The sequence below is a fragment of the Dermacentor variabilis genome, chromosome 2 (genome assembly GCF_050947875.1).
Source record: "Dermacentor variabilis isolate Ectoservices chromosome 2, ASM5094787v1, whole genome shotgun sequence".
Taxonomy (NCBI): Eukaryota; Metazoa; Arthropoda; class Arachnida; order Ixodida; family Ixodidae; genus Dermacentor; species Dermacentor variabilis.
This window is the reverse complement of record NC_134569.1, coordinates 17,654,977-17,660,825: the sequence shown is the minus strand read 5'-3', so window position 1 is coordinate 17,660,825 and position 5,849 is coordinate 17,654,977. Positions and strand designations below refer to the sequence as shown.

Here is a 5,849-nt window from a genome sequence, read left to right as displayed (position 1 = left end):
ACTCTTACTTCCGAAGTTACAGTTAGGCCATCATTGTGAAGCTAGCGGGACTATTTTATCTTGAGTGTCGTCCCATTGGAACAGTTTACCATTAATTTTGATTTTGTCGAATGACAGCACGACCTTGGCACCTTTCTTCCTGTGTTCAGCAGCAGCAGCCCGGAGCTTCTTTCGGATTGATTGTACCCGCGGGGAGAAATCTTCCGATATGCTATAGGCTGTGCCTCTCAGTTTGTCACAATTCTTCAAAATATTGGTCTTATCTCTGCCATCCATGAGTTTGAATATGACGGGTCGGCATCTGCCCTCGGCTGGGCGGCCAATTCTGTGAATACGCTCGATAGCCACGTTTGGAACCTTTAGAGTGTCAGTCAGAATGTTTTTAGTCACGACTTGTTCGAGGGATTGCCAATTTTCTTCGGTCGATTCTTTTATGCCATATACAATCAAGTTCTCTCTTCTACTCCTATTCTCCAAGTCGTCTACTTTCAAAGTCAGTTTTTCGACTTCTGACTGAAGCTCGTCAACCTTGCTCGTGTAATTAGTCACCGTAGCAGAAATATCTTCAAGCTTCTTGTCAATTGAAAACAGCTTAATACTTGTTTCGTTAATCTCGCTGTTAGTAGCTTGCACAGTGTGTTTAAGTTCACGAACATCATCAATTAGGGTGTGAAGCATCTCTGAAGTAGACGGTCCCGGGTTAGTCTCTACGTCACCACAGGTAGGCAGTAGGTTCACAAAGCAATGGTAAATCGCAGTAAGCATATCACTCAAAGACCGTGGGCACGGCAGAAGCAAGAGGCAAACATTATCACTGCGATAGGTATACGTTAGGCGATTGTCTCTCACCTGAACGAAAAACAGGAAAGGATTCGTGAGCGGCATTGTCGCTGTGCCCCTGCCGCGCCCCACTGGCCGGAATCCGCGAAGTGGCCGGACCTTTATGCTGCCAAAACTCTGACGTAACCGATGATGGCGAGGAAAATCCGGCAAGTAACGGTGCCCATGTGCGCATGCCCGGGAGCATGTCACTGATATCGCATCTCTGTGGACTGGTAGGCCTGAAGATACAGTATTCCGTCGTCTCAGCCGCAGAATGGCCGCAGGATGTCTCGATGGCTGGGGGTGTCGGGCAGATGAAGAGCACGGCCTGAACGAAAAACAGGAAAGGATTCGTGAGCGGCATTGTCGCTGTGCCCCTGCCGCGCCCACTGGCCGGCTATTCCACTTGCGTTAAGTAATCTTGAAGCGTAGCATGCCATTTAAATATGTAGTAGGCAGGCGTTTGGCATTGCATGGAAATATATCCTGAAATTTAATCTTTATATTAAGCAAAGACTTGTCTGGGCAAACTATACCTCGCGTACATTATAATATTTAATGGTTAGCTCAGATTGTACAAACAAAACCTGAAGTCTATGTATATATCACCAATGTTCATTGAAAAATGCCATGGTTTCATTAATAAATACAAATTGTGAAAGCATCGTCAACTCTAAATTTTTGCTTTTTCTTCTTAAGAGGAAGCTTTAGCTCAGGCTGTCTCGGATCCAACACCAATGCCGCCTATTCAGTTACATCTAAAACGCCGTAATGCTTTCCTGAGATAGCACCTGGGCAGATTTGAATAAAACTTGTTACGTTTTAGAGAAAAATTTAAATTTTAGTGGCTGTTGGAAGCGAAGTTTTGATTTAGGCCCGATCTTTTTACAAGAATTTAAAAAATTTCTAAATTAAAGAAAAAAGGAAAGTCAGAAGTTTACAAATTTCTCCCTGTGCATCAAAACCAGATACCGCCATTCTATAAATGCATCCACATGCACAGATTTGATACATAAATTTACAGCTTACATAAATCTGTTATAATGTTTGCAAGAGTTCTGCAAAAGGCATACTCACATAATAACGGTATGCTGCACATCAGTGAATCGATCACATCCATGTCATCAATCAGGTAATCAAGAAATCTGCAGAGTACTCTGCAGAGTAAATCTGCAGAGCTGCTCTATATGGCTTTCACAGATTACGAAATAGCATTTGATTCAATACAAATAGCAGCAGTCATAGGGGCATTACATAATCAATGAGTACAGGAGGCTTACGTAACTATCTTGGAAAATATCTACGAAGATTCCACAGCTACTTTGACTCTCCAAAAGTAGAAAGATACCTATAAAGAAAGGTGCCAGACAAGGAGACACAATCTCTCTATTGCTATTTTCTGCGTGCTTGGAAGAAGTATCCAGGCTATTAAGCTGGGAAGCTTTAGTAGTGTGGGTCAATGGCGAATATCTCAGCAACATTCGATTTGCACATGACATTGTCCTGTTCAGCGAAACTGGGGACGAGTTACAACAAATGATTGAGAACCTCTACAAAGATAGCATAAGAGTAGGGCTGAAGATTAATATGCAGAAGACAAAGATAATGATGAATAGCCGGGCAAGGGAACAAGAGTTCAGGATCACCAGTCAGCCTCTACAGTCTGTGAAAGAGTACTTTTACCTAAATCAATTACTCAAGGGGACCCTGATCATGAGAAGGAAACTTACAGAAAGCTAAAAATGGTTTGGAGTGCATACGGCAGACACTGTCAGATCCTGACTGGAAGCTTACCACTATCATTGCAAAGAAGGTGTACAATCAATGCGTGCTACCGGTGCTAACATAAGGGGCAGAAACTTGGAGACTGACAAAAAAGCTCGAAAACAAGTTAAGGACCGCGCAAGGAGCGATGGAAAGAAGAATGTTAGGCGTAATGTTAAGAGACAGGAAGGGAGCGGTGTGAATTAGAGAGTAAACAGGGATAACGAATATTCTAATTTACATTAAGAGAAAGAAATGGAGCTGGGCAGGTCATGTAACGCGTAGGTCAGGTCACCGGTGGACCATTAGGAATACAGAATGGGTGCCAAGAGAAGGGAAACGCAGTCGAGGACGGCAGAAGACTACGTGGAGTGATGAAATTAGGAAATTCGCAGGTACTAGTTGTAATGGGTTGGCGCAGGACAGGGGTAATTGGAGATCGCAGGGAGAGGCCTTCGTCCTGCAGTGGACACAATAGGCTGATGATTAGATGTACTATTAGCTGCAATTGACAGTTTATTGATTAGTTACAGAGTTGTAAGCAGGATAGTCTTGTTTTCTCAAAATATGCCATTTTCACCAAGCTGTACAAAAATAATAGACGGCCTAAATCAAAACTCTGCTCGAAACAGACGCTAAACTTCAACTTTTTCTTTTTAATACAACAACCCGCAACATATTTGGTGGAGTAGTTGCTGAGGGAAATGATTTCTCCTCTCCCGTGTATTTAGATTGGAGCTGAAGCTGTTTGATTGCGCCTTTGGCATGCGTCCTTGCACGTAAAGATATGTGTCAGTGTCGTAATGTATATATATATATATATATATATATATATATATATATATAAACGAGAAGAAAGGGGGTTGACCGAGGGGCCCAATTTTTATTAGTCATATCATAAGAAGCCAACAAACACTGACACCAAGGCCTCAGACATTTAACACTTGAATATATGTCGAAAGAGTATGACTCCTCGGTGAGCGTGTATACGGACGGATCGGTCTTGTCGTATGCGTCTGGTGCGGCTTTCATAGTGCCTGCGCATCAAGTCATTCGACGGTTTCGTCTGCATAACAAGACGACTACAACATCTACGGAACTAGTGGCAATAAGAGAGGCCGTTCAATATATTGCGCGACAGCCTCCTCGAATATGGACAGTCTTCAGTGACGCAAAATCGGCTCTTCAACTACTTAGAGTAGTGTTGAAAGAAAGCGCTTGCAGAGTGTTGGCTCTTTAAACTGCCGAGCTCTACACTTTAGCGCAAGAAAATGGCCACCACATCACATTTAAGTGGATTCCCAGTCACTGTGGTATACAGGGCAACGAACTGGCCGACGCCGAAGCGAAGAAAGCACTCGAAGAACGAGAGTCACTGCTTTCAATTCCTTTTTCAAGAGCGGACACCAACTGTCTCCTCTCCAGTGTTATCCGAAAATCGACAGCAAAGCACTGGGACAATCCGGATAATCGCCACAGATGACTCCAGAGATTGGACCCTACCATGAATTTTAGGCTACCACCGAAAATTCAACGAAGCTGTGCCAGTCTTCTGCACAGACTAAGGCTGGGGGTAGCGTTTACGCGCGGATACGTGCACCTCATGCGACGCGCCGAGTCTCCACACTGTGAGGTGTGCAATGTGACTGAGACTATAGATCATATGCTTTGTGACTGCCCGAAGTACGTGGAAGAGCGTGGAATGTTGGACAACGACCTTACGCGTCTCGACAGCGCACCGTTGTCGGAGGACGTTATTTTAGGCCCTTGGCCAGATGCTCAATCGAGTTTAAAGGCCATCCAGGCATTACTGAACTTTTTAAAAATTACGGGCTTGGATTGCAGACTTTGAGCATGCCAAATTGCTTGCCATATGTTCTACATCTTTCTTCTATCGTCGTCGTCAACCATCATGCACCTCTTTCTTTCCCTCTTCCCCTTCCCTCAATGCCGTGTAGCTGGCTAGAGGAATATACCTCAGGTCGACCTCTCGGCATTTCATATCATTAAACTTCTCTCTCTCTCTCTCTCTCTCTCTCTCTCTGACACCAAGGACAACATAGGGAAAATTACTTGTGCTTAATAAATGAAATAAAGAAACGATAAATTAAGGGAAATTAAAGTGGATGAAAAAACCACTTGCTGCAGGTGGGAACCGAACCCACAACCTTCGCATTTCACGTGTGATGCTCTACCAATTGAGCTACCGCGGCGCCGTTTTCCCATCCACTTTCTTGGGTATTCATGTGTCCTAGTAGAACCCTGGGAGTGTTAGCCAGCGCCACCACTCACAGACCTTGGCGGTGGACGTGGAACGTCCTTTTTGCCGCAGGCGTCAGGAGAACGTGATCTTTTTGGGTGAAGGCAACTGGTCAATAAACCCATATATGCTACCTGAAGGCATCAATGTTGCCGGATTCGAGACCTTCGTTATGTAATAAACGAGAAGAAAGGGGGTTAACCGAGGGGTCTGATTTTTATTAGTCATATCATAAGAAGCCAACAAACACTGACACCAAGGACAACATAGGGGAAATTACTTGTGCTTAATAAATAAAATAAAGAAAGATAAAATTAAAGTGGATGAAGAAACAGCGCCGCGGTAACTCAATTGGTAGAGCATCGCAGGCGAAATGCGAAGGTTGTGGGTTCGGTTCCCACCTGCGGCAAGTTGTTTTTGCATCCACTTTAATTTCCATTAATTTATCGTTTCTTTATTTAATTTATTAAGCACAAGTAATTTCCCCTATGTTGTCCTTGGTGTCAGTGTTTGTTAGCTTCTTATGATGTGACTATATGACTATAAATAAATAAATAAATATATATATATATATATATATATATATATATATATATATATATATATATATATATATATATATATATATATATATATATATTCGCTCCTAGGCGTGGGTTAAGTTCGCCCTCAAGGTCACATAGACGGCGGCCAGTAACTGACATACTATATAAAAGCGGGGAAAAACCCAACGAAAGTTAACGCTTTAAAAAAAAAAAAAGGAACAGAGCTGACGTTAGTGCATTTGGACAAAGTGCTTCCTGTACTTCGAGGTGGCAATTTACTGCGTTATGCCGATGACAGTAATTGGCTTCGTCTCACATTTCATCAATTCACTTATTCTTTTCTGAAAGCCCCGGAGAGCGGAATGTCCAAAAATATTTCCCTGTCGCATTCTATTATTTTTTTTATCGTTAATCTCAGCCTCTTCCTTCGTTACAGTGACTCCCACACGCAGCTATGA

At 43.0% G+C, this 5,849-nt stretch overlaps 1 non-coding gene across 1 annotated transcript; it reads right to left on the bottom strand.

The window, feature by feature from the left end:
• Nucleotides 1-4,726: 4,726 nt before the first annotated feature.
• On the bottom strand, nt 4,727-4,799 carry TRNAS-UGA (transfer RNA serine (anticodon UGA)). Its single transcript has one exon. It is a non-coding gene; the product is annotated as a tRNA-Ser (tRNA).
• Between the last annotated feature and the right edge of the window lie 1,050 nt (nt 4,800-5,849).